This window comes from Physeter macrocephalus, chromosome 9 (genome assembly GCF_002837175.3).
Source record: "Physeter macrocephalus isolate SW-GA chromosome 9, ASM283717v5, whole genome shotgun sequence".
Taxonomy (NCBI): domain Eukaryota; kingdom Metazoa; phylum Chordata; class Mammalia; order Artiodactyla; family Physeteridae; genus Physeter; species Physeter macrocephalus.
Window position 1 is genome coordinate 29111499 of NC_041222.1, and position 20321 is coordinate 29131819.

Below are 20321 nucleotides of genomic sequence, written 5' to 3' on the forward strand. Positions count from 1 at the left end.
AATAAATCTTCAAGGTCAAGATCTTAAACTCTTAACTCCTCATTTCTCTCTATTTCGTACTGAGAATGGAAAGATGACTGAACAGCCATGTCTTCAATCAGTACTTCCCCACCATTTATTCCCACAGTCATGATCCTAGAGCAAAGGTTGCAAAGTGACAGCCTGATGGTCACATCTTGTGTGTCGACAGATTTTACGTGGTTTGCACAGTAAAAATGCCACCATAAAATTTTTTTTTTTAATTTCCAGTTTGTGTTGCTTGAAAAATCAGAAGAACTGACCATACCAGTCCCTCATTCCTAGATGGTAACAATCAGCTGGAGATGTGGCTGCCCTTATTTATAAGATACGCATGTGCCCTTCAGTTTGACATGTTCCCACCATTCCCTTTAGTCTTTTGTACTAGTCAGCTTCATTGCTTCACTTTACTCATTTGCTCTCTTTGCCTGGATCCTATAAAGCATTTGAGTTTACAACCCCTCCCCAGAGTAACAGCTATGCTTTTCCTTTATATCCTCAACCCCCGATTTACCTCACATTACCACAATGATGTTCAATGCAGTATTATTTGCAACAGCAAAAAACTGAAAACATTCTAAATATCTAATAGAAAAATGCCTAATTAAATGGTGGTCTAGCCATGCAATGCAATATAATGAAACCATAGGAATTACGTTTATAATGAATGTTTACTGGTATAGAAAAAGGCTTAAAAGTTAATAAAAAAAAGTAGGATATCAAATTGTACAGAGAGACTTCTGCTTCCTGCATTTCAGTGAACAAGATATTAAGGGAGTCCCTTCTACTACAAAAAACTATATCCTGTATAACATATACTTTTTAAAGCATTTCAGGGCTTACAGTAAATAGGAAAAATCTCCAAGGCTACTTGCCCCACCCGGCAAAAGGGGAAAAAAAAAAATCATGAGCTGTGGAATAAGCAAGGGGTAAAACAACAGTTTCTTGAGGGCTAATTCCTGAAGCATTCCTATTATGGTCAGAATGACAAGCCCTGGACCACTAGTAAGATGAGGGAGCCAAACCCAAGACCCCCATAGTAGGCTGAGACCCTTGAAGCAAGATCAAGTGATCCAGGGTTGGTGGTTCCTCCCAACTTTTGGAGGAAAATATCTCCAACTTAAGTTGACAGCATTCTCAAAATTAAAGAGTAAGCAAAAATTAGTTTGTATCAAAGATCACAAATATACATGGAAACAAGATACCATGAATGAATAACAGAAAACAACAAATAATAGATTTAAACTGCAAGAATTTCAAATATTAAGAATGCCAGATACAGAACACGAATCAGCTATGTGTGAAATGTTTTAAATAAAGGATAAAATCTCAAAGATAAGCAACTAGCAAGAGATTTATTAGAGAGATCCAGGGTGGTGAAAATATATCTGAATATAACCACTGGCTACTGAGCATTCTTAGGCCTGGATCAGGCTATTCTGTAGGGAATCACTAGGTGAAAAAAAAGGATGTGGAAGCTAAGGGGAGATATTATACCTCATGCTACGGATCTGAACAGTGTCTACTCAAAACAGTGTGTGAAAGTGCTCTAAAAATTATAAATGTTTTATAGAAGTGTAATGCATTGTTATTACTCTTTAAAAATGCCAGCATCCATTGAAGATTTTTACCTGAATTAGTTATTTACTGTGATGGTTGAAAAATGATGATTTTTCTCTCTATTATTCGTCCTACATTTATTAGCTGGCATTCCAATATGAGAAAGATTTCCCTTTTCCTTCCTATTTATTTTTTTGGTATTGGTATAGATTCTCAGCTTTTTTTTTTTTAAATTCAATGGCTCATAATCTATTGCTGGTATTATTGATTTTCTTGGTCATTATCTCAGATTTGGCACTACTTGGCATTTTTCTTTTTCATTGTGAAAGATCTTCATTATTGTGTACAAATTTTTAAAAATTATTTATTTTGGAATAATTTTTAGAAAAGTTGCAAAGATAGTTAAGAGTGTTCCCGTATGTCCTTCAACCAGTACCCCTAATGTTACCATCTTACATAATCATGGTGCATTTGTTAAAACAAGGAAATCATCATTGAATATATTACTATTACCTAAACTTGCAGACTATATGGATTTCGCCAGTTTTCCCACTAATGTCCTTTTTCTATTATTTGGCTCTTTAAAAACTAAACATATATATCACTTTTATAAAACATAAATTGATTAAAAACAAAATAAAGCCACCCACCCCCCCTTCAAAAGATATGTAGATGTATACTGGAGGCTACAGACAAACAGCTTGGACGGTGTTTTAAGGCAGCTTAGCGAAGAAAAAGATTTGTACTTCCCATAATCAAGACATTGAGTAGTTTTGGAAACTATCAGGCAGGCAATTTTTAGCGAAAGCAAGCAATACTGAAAAATAGATAAGGCTATGTTATCTTAGTACATTTCTGTCTCTAGTGTTTCCCAATAACCACGCTGCTTACCTTTTACCTCAGGACATACTTCTTTGGAAGTACTTTTGCTTGTGTTGACATAGTCAGGTATCCTCTACACCAGGAATAACCTATGTTAAGTAACTCCTTTTGACCATGTTTTTACCTCAGACTGCATGACTGATTGCAGAAGGAAAGGTCAGAAGTGCCCAAATCATAACAAATAAAAATAAACTATGATTTACTATATACTCTCTTCTCTGATGTAGAAGCATCCCAAGGCCATTAATTAATATCATCTCAGGAGTCAATCAATCAATCAATCAATCAAACAAGCAATCAAGCCACAAGTATTCACTGCATACACTTCTACTGTGTATAAAGCACTGTGCTGGATGTTTAGGGGTAAGAAAGCTCAACTTGAGAGGCTCATAATTTTGTTTAAATCATTGCCAACATGTCTCTGGGGAGGGCTAGGGCAGCAAGAAAGATGTTTTAGGATGTAAGACAAGGGTTAGAGCAGTGGTTTCAAACTTTTTAGCCCCAACACATAAAACAGAGCTATTCTGGTTGAAGCAGGGAAGGCCTAAGGCCCCATACACTCCAACTCCCTCTCTCCACTGCGGGGCCCCCAAAGGCACTTCCCGGGGACCCTAGGGCTCAGAGGAAGAAATTCTGAAAACCTCTGGGGAAAGACAAAGGCAAGACTGAACATGGTTGGTTGGGGTCGGGTAAATGGGGAGTGAAACAAATTATTAACTGAGATAAATCATCTTTCTTTTTTCATGGCTCTCAAATCAAATATGTTTGGAAAATGATGTCAATTAACTGCACTAACAGCAGACTTACTTACTTGAGTACAGAAAATAACTTTCTATGTGAATTCAGAAAAATCTGCTTGTATAATTACCCTTCATGCCTGCTAAGGTTCTATGGCTTTATAGGCCATGAGATTTGATGGAGACTCTGAATTACCTATGAAACAAATACTTCTGAAATGTGTGAGAGGTGCTGAAAGAATTTGGAGATTTAAGAATTGGTGGTAATAATGATTCCTGTGGTGTCTGGGCCGAGTTGCAAGGAGAGAATAAACAGGCTGTTAGATGCCTGAGAGCACCTGGCTATGGCATCAGGAGTCTGATTCACAAATGGAATAGCAGCCAATGCCCGGGAACGCATCTATCTTTCCTCCAGGTTTTGTGTAGCTGCTCCTAGCTGAGGAGGCCACTGTTCCGAACTGGTATTATGTTATTTTGGACTCCAAGTGAGGCCAGCCAGCATGCTAGGAGTGTGTCAGAAGAGGCCTACCCTGCTTCCTTATCAGGCCTCCCTAATGTAGAGTCTTCTTTCGAAGCACAGAGCTTGCTTTGTTTTTGGCTTCTCAAATATGTTACAGAGGGACTTCCCTGGTGGCACAGTGGTTAAGAACCCACCTGCCAATGCAGGGGACACGGGTTCGAGCCCTGGTCCGGGAAGATCCCACATGCCGCAGAGCAGCTAAGCCCGCGCGCCATGACTACTGAGCCTGCGCTCTAGAGCCCGCGAGCCACAACTACTGAGCCCACGTGCCACAACTACTGAGGCCCGTGTGCCTAGAGCCCGTGCTCCACAACAAGAAAAGTCATAGCAACGAGAAGCCCGTGCACCGCAATGAAGAGTAGTCTCCACTCGCCGCAACTAGAGAAAGCCCGCGCACAGCAGCGAAGACCCAATGCAGCAAAAAATTAAAAACAAAAAAAAATATGTTACAGAAAGGTTCAGCTAAAAGTTGACTCTCAAAAGTCAAACACGCTCTAGAAGAGGTTTGGTTCTGAAGTAGAATGGGCTCTTTCCTAGGACCACCTGGTGTGGGTTTATCGTCTTTTCCCTAAGTCTATCACCTCCCTTATGAACTGGAAATATGCAGGCACATTTAATGTAACCAAAATCACAGACAGAACATCTAGGGGAAGAACCCCAAACAAGTTCCAAGCCTTTTACCTCTCAGGCTCAGCTGAGAGGAGACTGCAGCAATAGGAATTATACCCAGGAAAAGAATAAGCTAGAAGCCACTGACCTCACTGAGCTGTAAAGGGTCGCTTTCCTTTATTCCATAAAAATAAAATCATAATAAACTCAGCTTTGTTCCAGGTTCTCCTTCTGCTCAAAAGGGATAACACCGAGATAAATATTCTCTTCTGCCAATCCAGCCAGCAAGTGTATGCCTTCCTCCATTAGATCAATCATTTGATTCCCTCCTTAATTCAACTCATAGCACCTGTTTGTGGAGGCAGAAGGCTAAATCAGATGACTTCTTAAGGTCCCTTTCAGCTCTAATTACAAACTAAGCCAAACTAAAACCTTGGGCCCAAGGGAAGGTTCTTATGAAGTGTGCTAATAAATGTCCTCCCTCTCACCCTCCTCCCTTTCAACATAAATACACAGATACACACACACACACATCCCTATACTTCCAAGTGCCTTGCTTCTAACTGCTACAATTAGAAGTCTCTAAAGATTCAGAATTTGCTGTAAATCCTACCTCTTTTGAGCATGTAGGTTAGGGATAGAGAGGAGGATTGTAGAGAATTAGGAAAGATTTAGTTCCTACCTTGACAGACTGATTTCTTCAGATGCAGGGGATGGAGGATGCAGCAGTGGATAGAGATAAAGCCTCCTAATGCTGGGTATAGGTGAGCAGCAAGGAGCAGGAAACCAAGACCAGAGACAGTGTACCAGGGGTGGGTGTTGAAAGGTCCAACGTGAGCTGCTCTACTTGGACAATAGCCCTCAAGTGTATATTCTCAAAAGCAAGTTAGCTGGGATGAAAAAGGCCCCTATGCTTCTTGACTGTTCAGCGTGGTCAACCCTTTGCTCTTCCTTTGGCTGTTCCTTTTGGCTTCTAGGCTCTAGGAAGCAAAGCCAGAGTGTTTTCTGCTTCCCCTCCCCCAAGGCAGTGGACTGAGTCCTGCAGGCTGGTAAGCTGTTATCCAATCAGACTGTCAAAGGCTGTAAATAAAAGGCCACATATGCACAGTGAAATAGGCTATGAGAAGAATCTAGATTGAATTACCACAAGCCAGTTGTGGAGACAGGGTGGGGGAGGTAGGAGAAAGGATAGAGACGCATAACTGCCCTTCAAGGAAATATTTTCATTCAAGCACACTCCTCCCTCAGGATGACTGCTAGAAGCCATCAAAGCCTTGCTCCCCAAGCAACTAGGTTCTAGTCTGACCCTATTCTCAGCAGAGGGGTCATAGTCCCAGAGACCCCTGAGTCAAGTCAGAAGCCTTTTCCCGGACGTGACTTACTTTCCAATAGACTTTAGGTGACAGCCTCTGAGTCCAGCTCACGGTGCTTGGTAAGTGCACCGGGACTGCCTCACTAGTGGTCAGTGGCAAAGGCCATTTCTTTGCACCAGATACTGTATCTGCTTTGGTTATAAGACTAAAGCAAGAGTAAACTGATATTAAACAAAAAATTTTTAAAGCAGGTGTCTGGAGTCTTGTCTGGGTCTGGAATATTCAGGAGCCGAGGTTCTGTAATGATTCAAGGTATGGATTTTGGTGTTGACAGGTTTGGATTCAAATCTGACACGCTACTTGCCAGCTGTGGACTTCGGGAAGTTATTCAACTTCACTAAACTTTAGCTTCCTCATTTGTAAAACTGTCATGATATTTTCCCTCAAAGGCTTGAGGGAGAATGAAGTAAGATATTATACGTAAGTGCCTGACACAAGGTAAGTGCTCAGTTATGGTCACTATTATTATTATATCTTTGTCAATGACCAATGGAGTCCTTACCTCTCTCCTTTCCCCATTTCCCAGAAAACCTAAAGGCTCCAGGTCCAGGGAACTGGCAGGCAAAACCTCTTTAAAAGAGCCAAAGGAACTGCAAAGAGTCATGTTCCTTTTTTCCCCCTCCCCTGAACTAGGACTGAATCAGTAATCCTGTACCCATTACACTCTGGCCTGGCAGGCTGGCCCTAGGAGCCTAAGGCTTTCCCAAACCAAAGACACTAATCCATCTCTAGTACTACCTGTTGTGGGGCATGCTCCCAGGCTGCTGGTGCTTCTCCAGGGGCCCCAGATCAGATTCCAGTAGATGGAGGAAAGAAACAGTCTGATCCCAAGCTGGCAGGATAGGTCTGTCCAGGCTGTTGTCTGCCCATCACAGCTGCCTGTGAGGCCTATAGGTTAATAATAGCAACTCTGATGCCAGTGGATTAAGACAGCACTGTAGGAGGTGTTTATTTTTACACGCTGGCGTCAGTATCAAGTTCTACTGGTTACTGCCCAAATCTAGGGCAGCTTCCTGCTACAGGAGTGGCCTCAGGCTTCTCCAGGATGCTAAGTTGGATTCTGGAGGAAACAAGCCTTGTTGAAACAGTTTAGTATCAACAGGGACAGGGAAAGGGAAAAAGGAACAAACAGAGCTGTCATATGTCCAGCTGTCTGGTCCCAAATCTTCGGAACCAGGTGGACCTCAATTGAGAGCTGTTGTTCACGGCATTTTCCTGAGTCAGGTAGGCCCTGGACAAGAGACCTAATATGTTGTTTTGGAAGGGCGGGCACACACACACACACACACACACACACACACACACACACACACAAGGGCGGGCACACACACACACACATACACACGAGGGTGGGCACACACATACACACACACACACAAGGGCGGGCGCACACACACACATACATACACACACACACACGCACGTTGGTTGCACTGAAATTACTTGGATAAAATCAAGGAAAGACTGTTACTTAACTAACCAGAAGCTCAGCCTTGTCAGTCACAAGTCCCAGGTTAGTGCTGTGAGTGCTGACCTTGTGAGAAAAAGAAAAAAGCCCACCTGGGAGGGTTTTATAGGATATTTGAAAGAAAGGATGGTTAGGCTGGTCCTTATTTTATTTGCACAGAATTTTTAGCAGGTATATCAAATCCCTTGAAAATTTATTTGGCCAGAGCTTCTTTCCTAGAAATGACACAATAGGATAGAAATACCAAGAAACCAGCTTTCATCTGGCGAGGAGTCAGTGCCCAGAAAAATCTTTCCTGAAAGCCTCTTTCTCCCCCAAGGCCTAGAGGTTGCGGTCCCAGGGACCTTACACTTTGACCACAGTATCTGGAACTCCGTGGATATCCCACTCACGTCCCTGAAAGGCAGCTCCTAACACAGATTTCATCTTGTGAAATCAGGCAGACAGGGATGCGAGGAGGCTGGCAGCTGGATAGCTGATGTAAATAGATGGGGACTGGCTTACTGAGAGGTCATGTGCACAGCAGACCGCTGTGGAATGACAAAAATGTACCACATACCAGGTAGGAATGCTGAAGTGCAAAGAAAGCAGCCAAGCAGCCAAGCACACAATAACAGTGACTCCATCATCTTCCTGCCTAAGGCTGACTCATAACCATCATCAGAGACACAAAATATCAACATCTCGAGGAGCAGGAAGGTAGGCTGGTGAACCGTTCATTCAGTACTTTTTCTCCTGTCATTCAAGGCTTATCTACCTGGTCATCATAACAACAATGCAGCCTCAGAAACAATCAGATTTGATGACCAGAGATATAGGGTTTGATCTTAGCTCCATCTGGAAGCTACTCATGCCTAGGATAGTGGCAGGATGCCCAAGGATAGGAACACTGCTTTCATTCTTGGCTTTTTCTCTGACTTGCTGGGTCATCTGGGGGCAGGGTACCTGTCCTCTCAAAGTTCTAGGTTTACCATTTGGAAAAGGGGCTAATTGTATCTACCTTCTGGTGTTATGGCAAGAAAAAAATATTCGAACAATTAGAATAATAAATAGCAAAAATGCAGCTAGAGATGATCATACTAAATGAAGTCAGAAAGAGAGACAAATATCATATGATATCACTTATATGTGGAATCTAAAATATGATACAAATGAAACTATCTATGAAACAGAAACAGAACTACGGACATAGAGAACAGACTGGTGGTTGCCAAGGGGGAGAGGATTGGGGGAGGGGTGGAGTGGGAGGTTGGGGTTAGCAGATGTGAGCTATTATATGTGGAATGGATAAACTACAAGGTTCTACTCTGTAGCACAGGGAACTATATTCAATATCCTATGATAAACCATAATGGAAAAGAATATTAAAAAATATATATCATAAATATATTAAAAATATATCATAAATATATAGAGCTGAATATATATATATAAAACGGAATCACTTTGCTATATAGCAGAAATTGACACAACATTGTATTTTTGTTTTTGTTTTATTTTTTTGCGGTACGCGGGCCTATCACTGTTGTGGCCTCTCCCGTTGCAGAGCACAGGCTCCGGACGCGCAGGCTCAGCTGCCATGGCTCACGGGCCTAGCCGCTCCACGGCATATGGGATCTTCCCGGACCAGGGCACGAACCCGTGTCCCCTGCATCAGCAGGCAGACTCTCAACCACTGTGCCACCAGGGAAGCCCCTACACAACACTGTAAATGAACTACACTTCAATAAAAAATAAGCGGCAAAAAATTTAAATGCTATAAATTCTTTGGATAAAGTATTTTAGAAATATAACAACTGTCATTCATGCATATAGGTAGAGAGCCCTGGCCTTATGTATTTTCCTTCTTCTAGGTCACAGTGGCCATGTTGGGAAGTGAACCTGGTCTGTGCTTGGAGGTACAGTTCCTTTCTTTCAGGCCTATAATCCCCACCACTGGTTTGAGGAACGGTTGAAACAGTTAGGAATCTGTTTATCTAGATACAAGGTATTAATTTCCATTAATGTGTAATAGAGAAAGTAGAAAAATGCAAGCAAAAAGAAATGCCTCTACTCACCCACTTGCTCCATCTACAAACCTAATTCTCCCTTACACCTGGGCGCAGGACACTGATCTGAGACTTGTATCCCTTTGATACAGCACTGAACAGTAGTATTTCAAACTAGATTTAGCCTAAAGCCCTGATAAAGCAGCATTAATGAAAGGATGTATTCCACTGCTCAGTTAGAACAAAGGCAACACTGTATTCTAAACCCAACACAAGGCTTCACTCTTTCTGGCCCGGCAATCGGTTAGTTTGCCAGGTCTCCAGAGCTTTTGGAGAGGAGAAATAGAAATCTATTCTTCATTGATGCTGATACCTCTTTTTCTGCAAGTGCCTATCCTAGGGTTCAAAACAGATTCTGCAACATCCTGCAGCTTCTGGTGAGCTTTCAGTAAATCCTCCTTTCAGCAAACTCTGTCTGTAAAGGGCCAGAGAGTAAATACTTGGGCTTTGTGGGCAATAAAGTTCTGCCACATATTCCAACCCCCACCCCCTGCCTTTTTTAAACAATTCTTTAAAAATGTAAAAACCATTCTCAGCTTGTGTGAATGTAAAAACCATATAAAGTTACTCTGGCATGGGCCATAATTTGCTGACCTCTGCTCTAGACCTTAAAGCCCTCTCTATTCAAAGTATATTTCTCAAAATTCTGACTCTGCTGAGCCTGCCTAGGGATCCTCTTTCCTCTTCCCACAGGGCTGATGCATATATTTCAGAGGCAGCTCCCCACTAAGAAGCCACTAAGGAATGTGAAGGAAGAATTCTGAGGTTATTTGCATTGGAGCTGATAGACTAGCTAATTCCCTTCATATAAAGTGCTTCAGAAACATCTGTGGAATTTAGCTTATTGCATTATCATTCTGGAGTGCAGACTGAGCCATAAACAGCCTTTATCCTTCTATTTTTGCTGAATAATACTATCCCATGCCTCTATCAGGCCTTTTCTTTCTTTCTTTCTTTCTTTCTTTTTTTTCCCTTTTCTCCTGCTCCCAGGTTCCAAACCCACACTTGAATTGACTTAGGTCTCAAGTCTTTCTCTCTCCCCTATCTCGCCCACTTCTATATGTGGTGTGGTTGTGGACAGCGAGCAAACTATCAACAGTTAGATGAGTTTGGACATAGTAAATATGGATGAAAGGCCTGAGGGTAAGGGTGAGCTTATTTTGAGCAAAGACTTAAGGCTGTAAATCTAGGCTCTATCACAAACAGTTAAAGGCTTTGTAAACAGTGATCAAACTACTATAGAAGCAACCTAAGAACAATGTGCAAAGGGTCAGGAATCACTGGAGTTATACCTCACCACACACCACAGGCTAGAAGGAAATGAATGACTTATAGATAAAGACTAATACTCAAAATAATAATAGCCCACTGTGCTAGATGTTTGCCTAATACTTTATTTCAGGGAAGAAGCAAAAGCTACAGGCATGTCTAAGGCAAATCATAATTCATTGAGAAAGCTATTTGTTATTTTGAAAGATTCAAGTTACATTCAAAGTTCTAAAATGCCACATATTAGCTTGAGAAAATTATGGAAATAAAAACAATTAATATAAGAATATTCTTGAAAGTTGTGACCGCCCATTTCATGAATAATTTAGTAAAATAACTGGTCACATCTAAAAAGGGGAGATTTTCTTGTATTTTTTAAAATCATAAATTAGCAAGCCCATAAGTTCACAGGTGGACATAAACCTGACGGTTACCTTTATAAGAGAGTTAAGAGTAAAAGAATTACATAAAGTACACAGGACTATAAAGCAATGAAGTGTATTATAATTGTTTATATACATTTTCTCTTTCCTCCTTGGTTGCATGTTAAGGATAGAGACTGTCTTACTCATCTCTGTAGTCATTTAACCTAGCCTAGAGCCTGGCACATGGCTTAAAATGTTCACTGAATTGAACTAAGGAGGAACTGAATCATCACCATAGTAAATTGGGAAAATTTCTTTTTCTAGAGCAGAATTTGGTTCATTACAGCTGTGGACATATTTACACACACTTAGTTCTAGTCCACCCTACTGGGGTATGGGGTGCTAAGAAGATAAAGGGGGTACAGTGGTTGGCTTCTGGAATGTGCAGGGCAAACATCCCCAGGTACAGCTCCTCTCCCTTCACCTCAACACTGAACTCCCTTTACTGCTAGTGCGAGCTGCAGCATGAGAACCAGAATAGCATGCTCCAGCCAGAATGACAGACATCCTCTCTCCCTCTTTCGTTATCTCTCCCTGCTGAACCTCACCAGTCTTCAAGTCTAGCCTGTTGGCTGCTTCCAATGGGGCTGCTGAGCATCTAGGAAAGAATGCAGGATGTGTCTCAAAAAATCCAGCACTAGCTGAGGAACAGTTTGTTTTTTCCTAAAAAAGGGCAGTCTGTAAAGTTACATAAGACTTGGCTCTCCTGGCTAGGAGCTTTTCCAATTCCAGCTGGAGAGATTCCTCAAGCCGTTTAGAGTTCAGGAAAAGGGTTTGGAATTCCCTGATTGGCTAACCTATATTGGAGCCATCTCTGGGTAGCAATGGGGAGGTTCCAGTAACTCTGTGTTCTCATGCCCCTCAGTTGTGGCCCCACTGAGTTCTCCTGAGAACAGGAAATAGCATGATCCATTTACAGTTAATATCTCAGAACAAAGACAAGCCCCACTGCCAAAACCAGAGCCCCAGTGGCATCAAGCCTCTGGGGCCCCACCCAAAGGAGGCAGGACCTAGGGAATCTAATAGCCCAACCTAGAAGCACAACAAGGCTCTGCGAGGGCTTCCTTCCCTGCTTTGGGCAGATGTATAGAAGAATTTGTTTGTGGCCCTGAGAACCGCAGAAGCCAGTCTTGCCCAAGGACTAGATGAATCAGTCAATAAACATTAACTGAGCACATATGAAGTGCAAGGCACTGCACCATGTGAACAAAGCAGACCTGGGGCTGGCCTTCATGGAGCTTATAGTTCACCTGGGGAGACTAACAAATAATTAAATAACTATGACCATACAAACTATAAAGTAGGCTTTGGAATGTACTATATTCAAAGGAAAGACAGCTAATCTAAAAAGCCATCTCTGTCCAGGGACGTCAGTTAGCATATTTATTAAATCAGGGACAAATTTATACTGAATTGACAACCAAATTACCTGTGTTTTGGTTGAAAACTCTGACCCTTGAAGGAGTCACTAGAATCTCAATAACTTGCTCTCAGTTGAGCCCCATTTTTATTCCTATTCATTCTGCAGGAGTTCAGTCCCTATTTAAAGCACACACTTTTGTTTAAGGCATAGGAGCTCACTTCAACTAACAAATTACTGTCCGTTTACATTTAAGAAATTGAACCCTGATTTGCTCTTTCCAGCTTCAGGCCATGCACTTTTATTTCTTTCTGGCCAACAAAGGGAGCTAGGGACTTCCCTGACAGTCCAGTGGTTAAGACTTCAAGGTTCCAGTGCAGGGGAGGTGGGTTTGATCCCTGTTCAGGGAACCAAAGTCTTGCATGCTGTGAGGCGTGGCCAAAAAGAAAAAAAAAAAAAAAAAAAAAAAAGGGAGCTAAGAAAAAGCTGGTATATTAACTCTGCTCTTAAGGACTAATTCTGTGGCACTGGGCAAGTTATTTGATTCCCCTCAGCTTGGGTTTCTTCACCTGTACAATGGGGATAATAATAATATCTCCTCTCACAGGGTGCTGGTGGAAGTTAAAAGATATAGAAACATCTAGAACAGTGATTGGTATTTAGTAAGGGCTCAGTAAATGGCAACTATAATGAACATGAATCAGGAATCTCTTCTTTCTTTGAACCTAAATCCCTCCTATTGCCTTTTTGAGGCTGCACTACTGTTCAACTCACCAGCTCACACCAGGGAATCTTGTCACTGTCATACCCAGAGCTTTTCTTTTCAACAGGCCCACCACCTCAGATTTTTTAACCCTCATCGCTCTGTTCTTTGTCCTTCTGAAAGTTGTAAAGTGGCTCTGTCCCAGAAAACATCCTGAGGGCGGGACTTCACTGGTGGCGCACTGGTTAAGAATCCACCTGCCAATGCAGGGGACACGGGTTCGAGCCCTGGTCCGGAAGATCCCACATGTCGCGGAGCAATGAAGCCTGTGCGCCACAACTACCGAGCCTGCGCTCTAGAGCCCACGAGCCACAACTACTGAGCCTGCGCGCCTAGAGCCCCTGCTCTGCAAGAAGAGAAGCCACCGCAATGAGAAGCCCGTGCACTGCAACGAAGAGTAGCCCCCGCTCGCCGCAACTAGAGAAAGCCTGCATCCAGCAACGAAGACCCAACACAGCCGAAAATAAATAAATAAATAAATAAATTTATTACCAAAAAAAAAAAAAATCCCTACCTGAATTGCTCACCTGTCAGCAGAAGGCAGTGAAAGCAAGTCCTCTACATAAACTCATGGGCTGATGAGATTCTCCTTAAAGGGTCTAATTATTTCCAGACATGTATCCCAGGAGACCCTATCCAAGTCCCATAGCTTCTGCCGTAGAAACGCCTCTCTAGTCTATCCTCTCTTCTAATTCCTACAATCAGTGCTCTAATTCTAGGCTCTCCTTCAACACCTCTTTCGAGGACTTTAATTCAGTCAGTCTTTGGGCAGATTCCTATGGCCAGGAAGTGGTAAACAAAATAGATACTATCCCTGCCCTCATGAAGTTTACAATCTAGTGGAGGAAGGCAGACAAACAATCACATAAATAAAAATATAATTACAAAGTGTGATAAATGCCATGAAAATAAAGTACAGAGTATTAAGAGGATCTGATTAAGACTGACTAAGGGCTTGATTAAGAGGTCAGGGAAGGCCTCTCTGGGAAACTGATGTTTAAGTTCAGCCTTGAAAGGTGAGTTGAAGGGAATTTAAACAGGTGAAAAGTTGGGGACAACATTACAGGCAGAGGAAATAACATGTGTGAAAGGGCCTGAGACAGGAAAGTGGTTGGTGTCTTAGAAAAACTGAAAGAAAACGAGCGTCGTTGAAAGTGTCCATTTTATCTGGCAACCGTGAGTTCGCTGGTGATCTTGACATAAACAATTTCAAGGGTGTGGTTAGTGGAAATGAAGCTAGACAGCAGAGGGAGCAAAAGTGAATGGAAAATTGAGCAGACAGTCTGGGTGGTCAAAAAAGGTTGGCTGTTAAATGAGACAGTCAATACCCAGAGGGTGATGTGGTGTCAGGGGATTTTTAAATTAATATCTATTTTATCAAATTAATATATGCACATGGTTACAAAGATAAATTGTAGTATAAAGTTTATGATGGAAAATAGCAGTCCCCAGCTCCACCCCTTTCTACCTCTGTGTCCTTCTCCAGAGGCCACTACTTTCAAATCTTTTAGCTGTCTCATCTGGCATTTATGTTCATGTTTATAAATCACACATGTATTTAATTATTTCTTGATTTTAAACATTCTCTTGACTTCCTACATCCACCACCTTCCTCGCAATTTCTTTTTTTTTTTTTAATTTTAATATTTATTTATTTGGCTACACTGGGTCTTAGATGCAGCATGCAGGATCTTTTTAAGTTGATCTTTGTTGCAGCACGCGGGATCTAGTTCCCTGACCAGAGATCGGACCTGGGCCCCCAGCATTGGGAACACAGAGTCTTAACCACTGGACCACCAGGGAAGTCCCCACAATTTCTGATTTAATTAATATCCAGTGTTTGCTATGACTTGGTAGTCTGTGGACCCTTATTATTACTGTATAATTTATAATTTAATTTTACTACTAGACTTTCTTTTGTTTAGTTTTCTATATATTTGTCCCTAAATCTTCACAGATTCTCTAGCGGAATAGTAAAAAGCGCTCTCAATCTAAATCTAACTTTCCATATGGTCAAACACAGTTCCTTTCCCCCCGCCCTGGAACATAATCCTTCTGGAACTTTCTTTAATGATACATTCTGAATTGACTCTCCTCTCTGGCTTACAACACAACTTTATGCTGGACCTCTCTCTCTCATCATGCTAGGAATTTCCTTTGCCTCTCTTCTGTTAGTTGCCCTGTGTTCTAGATCCCATGATTTCTTCTTTCTTGTTGGGAAGTCCCTGTATGTAAACTTTTAAAAAAAGGACAGATTAAAAATTTCTCTATATCCCTAGTTTTCTAGATTTTTATGATGAGGTACCCTGGGGTAGGCTATTTTTATTTGTTGTGCTGGGCACTCAGTGGGCCCTTTCAATTTGGAGACTTGTGTCTAGGAAATACACTTGTACTCTTTCTTTTATTTTTTTATAACTTTGCCTCCACTGATGTTGAAGATTTAGAAAGAGAGGAATTAAATGATGAAGCAACATCCCTGAGAAGCAGTAGTGGCTCAATAATTACTATATAGGGCTTCCGTGGTGGCGCAGTGGTTAAGAATCCGCCTGCCGATGCGGGTTCGAGCCCTGGTCCGTGAAGATCCCACATGCCGCGGAGGAACTAAGCCTGTGCGCCACATCTACTGAGCCTGTGCTCTAAGAGCCCATGAGTCACAACTACTGAGCCCACGCGCCGCATCTACTGAAGCCCGTGCGCACTGGAGCCCGTGCTCCACAACAAGAGAAGCCACCGCGATGAGAAGCCCGCGCACCGCAACGAAGAGTAGCCCCCGCTCGCCCCAACTAGAGAAAGCCCGCGCGCAGCAACGAAGACCCAACGCAGCCAAAAATAAATTACTTGATTAATTAATTAATTTAAAAAGTTTACATACAAATATCAGAAATCAGAATGGCATTCGGCTTAACAATGATGGAATCTAATTAGTAAGCAGTGGAGAGTACTTTCAGATTTCTGAGAGGAATTGATTTCTAGCCTAAGGTTTCATGCACAGCCAAATTATCAACTGTAAGAGTTTAAATATATATACTTTTAGATATTCATTTCAAAAATGTTCCTACTATGTATCCTTTCTTAGAAAGCTACTACGGAATATGCTTCAGCAAAATGAGCCAAAAATAATAAATAAAAAAATAAATTTTAAAAAAAGGATTTCTATATAGGTTGAACTTAGGATCAGCAAACAGATCAAAAGAGGTGCGTGGAAGTGGGGTGGCATCAGGGAATTGTCTTGAAGTTCCATTTGTATAGCAATCAAATCAGTGTTTTTACTCAGAGTATAGGTTTGTTTGGGGTAGTTTACAAAGTATATCATTTAGGTATAATACTCTCTGCTGTATAAAAACATCTCAAAACAGCTAAACAATAGAGGGTATGCAATCCAGTTCACCAGGGAGAGATTAGCTTTTGTTAAGAGGTGAGATACTCCTCCATTGCAACTAGTTAAGAGAGGATGGCTATAGACAGATTTGCAGATTGGTGGTAGGAAGTAAGAAAGTTCATGTTTGATGGCTTACTTTTTCCTTTGAGGTATATGAGTCAAGATCATCATAGAGTATATGGAAGGAAGATGGGAGGGTCAGAGGTTGAGGAGGGTAGTGATGGTATAAAATATTTGTTATAAAGAGTAGAGGAATAACCTTGTAACAGAAATATAGTAAGACTGCTGGCCAGCATAAGTTTGGTGATGATGGAAGTGATACTAAATCTACTGGACTGTACAATTTTCTCTAGCTGTTTAAGTACAGACAAAGAAAAGGTGAGGGGTTATTATTCAGAGTTAGGTTCATTACTAGGTGAGTACATTTTTAAAAGAATGATTGTAATATCAATGAAGTTTTAAAGAGGTTAAAGGACTACCAGTGAGGATATTTCAACAACTGAATAGAATACACTAAGCCATAAACCATAAAGCCTAAACAGCAACATGGATAAATGCTTATGCAACAAGGTTAATTAAAAGAAAGGAGAATACAAAATAATTTTAATGCTAACAGTTATATTCCTACAAAATTATATATGCATGTAAACAGAAAGGATAGGCAGATAGGATTACAGGTGAATTAAGTTTCTTTTATTTTGTTATTATTGTTTTATTTTTAAATTGTTTTTGTATATTTGTCTTAATTTTTAAAACTCTTGCTTATGTTCATGTTCAGCTCAGTTCATAGATCTTTTTTTGGGAAGGCCTTTGTCTAGTCTACCAGTCATAACTGACCATTCTGTCTTCTTTAAAAGTTGCTCTAGAGGGCTAAAACCAAAATCATCATGGGGCCAGTCTATAATTTGTGAGTGTCACTAAATTCATGGATCCTTAAAAAAAACTCAGAAATGTAGCTGATTTGCTGAACTAGGCTTAAAGTCAGTTCAGCTGTCATAATTTATTCATTTATTCTACTAATATTTATTGAACTTATACTATTTGTCTGGCATTGTGCTGGGCACCAGTGAGACAGGCTGGGACCTGGGACCCTTTGCTGCACTGCTGCAGTGCTTGCACCTGGACACACCTCTCCTCCAGCAACAAAATACAAAGAAACTGTCTGGGACTAAAAATAATTGCATGCCTGCAGTTAGGGTAAATTCTGGACCCCAAAGATACAAAGAGACCAAAAAACCCAACTGCCACTTTTGAAGAGCCTGGAGCAAAAGCAGGGGGTGGGGAGCAAAAGCAGGGTCCTGCGGATGCTCCCTGCACACACCACCACCTAAGGGGTGGGCAAAACACCTAAGCCACCCCTCTGGCCCGAGATCTGGACACACCCCTACCCTCATCCCATGTAAGAAACAAGCTTGCCCCGCCTCGGGAAGCCAAAAAGCAAGGGAACCTGTTGTTTGTTCTCACTGCCCACTGCTGCAGCAGGGGCCCCAATAAAGCCTTGCCTGAATTTCTTGTCTGGACTCTGATCAACTTCTACTGATTAAGGAGGCCGAGAACCCTGGTTGGTAACACCAGGAATATAGAACAGAAAATAGAGTCTTTCACAAGTTGGGGAAAAAAGGACAGGAAAATCTTTGGCCCAAGACTGACAATCACAGAGGGCTTCAAATTAGCCTTTTAACCTTATTTACACATGAAGTTATAAATGTAGTCATTAAAAAAAAAAAAAACTCTTTTGACATATAATTCACATACTATAAAATTCACTTTTTTAAAGTGTACCAGTCAGTGGTTTTTATTGTATTCACAGAGTTGTGCAACCATCACCACAGTCTAATTTCAGAATATTTTATCACCCCTAAAAGAAACCCTATATCCATTGATCTTGCATCCTACAATCTTCAACTCATTTATTAGTTATAATAGTTTTTTTTGTGGCTACCTTAGCATTTTCTATATACAAGATCATGTTATCTGCCAATAGTTCTACTTCCTTTTCAATCTGAATATGTTTTATTTCTTTTTCGTGTCTATTTGCTCTGGCTAGAACTTTTAGTACAATGGTGAATAGAAGTGTTGAGAATGACCAACCTTCTCTTATTCCTGATCTTAGAGGGAAAGCTTTCAGTTGTGTTTCACCATTAAGTATAATGTTAGCTATGGGGTTTTTTATAGATGCCCTCTACCAGGCTGAGGAAGTTCCACTTCTAGTTTGTTGAGTGTTTTTATCATGGAATTGTCAAATTTTTTTTTTCTGCATCTACTGAGATGATCGTGTGGTTTGTCCTAAATACAGTCATTTTCATATTACAAAATGAATTTGCTAAGGTAAATATTTTAAATATACCAGAATTATTAGAATTCTGCTTTGGATTTCAATCATTTTTAATACATGAAGAACTTAAAAAATGGAAGAGATCAAGCTCTCTCTCTGGATCTTTCAGAGACCCTGGATTCAAAGACTATTCCTGCCCTCACAGAGTTTACAGCTATGTAAATAATGCGTTAACCGCTGTAATGGAGCCCCAGACAAGGCCAATGATAGCACAGTGGAAATTATACCCAAATTTGCAGGGGGTCATCAGGAAAGGTTTCAGAAAGGAGTCATATGAGTAGTTTCTTAAAGGAGGAGTAGAAATATGCATGCAGGTCAGGGGAAGGATTTCAATCAGAGAGAACCATACGTATAGAGTTCTTTATATTATTCAGCCATGAGAAAGAAAGAAATCTTACCATTTGTGACAATATGGATGGACCTTGAAGGCATTACGCTAAGTTAAATAAGTCAGAAAGAGAAAGACAAATACTGTATGATATCACTCATATGTAGAATATTAAAAGGCCAAATTCATAGAAACAAAGAGTAGAATGGTTGCCAGGTGCTGGGGGGTGGGGGAAATGTTGGTCAAAGGATAAACATTTCCAATTATAAAATGAATAAATTCTGGGGATCTAATGTATAGCATGGTGATTATAGTTAACAATACTGCATTATATATTTGAAAGTTGCTAAGAGAGTAGATCTTAAATGTTCTCACCACAAAAAAGAAATGGTAATTATGTAAAGTGATGGAGGCTTAACTACCCTATTGTGGTAATCATTTTCCAATATATGAGTGTATCAAATCAACACACTGTACATCTTAAACTTACACAATATTATATGTCAATTATATCTCAATAAAATTGGAAGAAAAAAAAGAGAGAGACAGTTTGTCACAGAAATCTGTACCCAGTAGCCTCAGACTCAGGACATAGATTCCCAGAGTATTTATTGAAAGAAGGTGTACCGAAGTCACAACAGAAAACTAAAGATTTGATCATATAGAAACTGTAAAATTCTAGATGTCAAAAGTAATAAACAAAATTAAAAGACAAATATTTGACACAAATATAACAAAATGCCAATATCCTTACATGTAAAGAATTTATGTGAATTGATTGATAAAACCTAAGACCTTTTTTTAAAATTGTGGTAAGAACATATAGCATGAGATCTATTCTCTTAACAAATTTTTAAGTATAGAGTGCATTATTGCTAACTATAAGCATAATGTACAGCAGATCTCCAGAACTTATGCATCTTGCATAATTCAAACTTTATACAGGTTGAACAGCATCTCCCCATTTCCCTCTCCTCCAGCTCCTGGACACCACCATTCTACTTCCTGCATCTCTGATTTTGACTATTTTAGATTCTTCATGTACGTGGAATCATGCAGTATTTGTCCTTTTGTGACTGCCTTATTCACTTGAAATAATAGGAAAATGGGCAAGATATGAGCAAACAATAAGATTTAAAATACTATTAAATCTACAAACAATAAATGCTGGAGAGGGTGTGGAGAAAAGGGAACACTCTTGCACTGCTGGTGGGAATGTAAATTGATACAGCCACTATGGAGAACAG

General features: G+C 40.7%; 1 protein-coding gene and 1 long non-coding RNA gene across 5 annotated transcripts in view; one reads left to right on the forward strand and one right to left on the reverse strand.

Annotated features, from left to right (window-relative positions):
• Positions 1-20321, reverse strand: part of LOC112065515 (AP-4 complex accessory subunit RUSC2-like) — a 59017-nt gene that overhangs the window by 27246 nt on the left and 11450 nt on the right. The window contains exon 1 of one of the 2 annotated variants that reach the window (XM_055087108.1): positions 5009-5350. The exons of the other annotated variant lie outside the window; for it this stretch is intronic. The gene's annotated coding sequence lies outside the window, so the exon portion shown is untranslated. Of the gene's footprint in view, positions 1-5008; positions 5351-20321 lie in introns of those variants that run through there. 2 annotated transcript variants of the gene reach the window in all.
• On the forward strand, positions 6440-16029 carry LOC114486869 (uncharacterized). 3 transcript variants are annotated; one of them, XR_008618209.1, is made up of 4 exons: positions 6440-6923; positions 7730-7866; positions 8714-9154; positions 13156-16029. It is a non-coding gene; the product is annotated as an uncharacterized lncRNA (long non-coding RNA). The 3 variants fall into 3 exon arrangements; XR_003681217.2 differs by having other exon boundaries at positions 9021-9065; positions 13100-16029; XR_003681216.2 differs by lacking the exon at positions 6440-6923 and having other exon boundaries at positions 7247-7866; positions 9021-9065.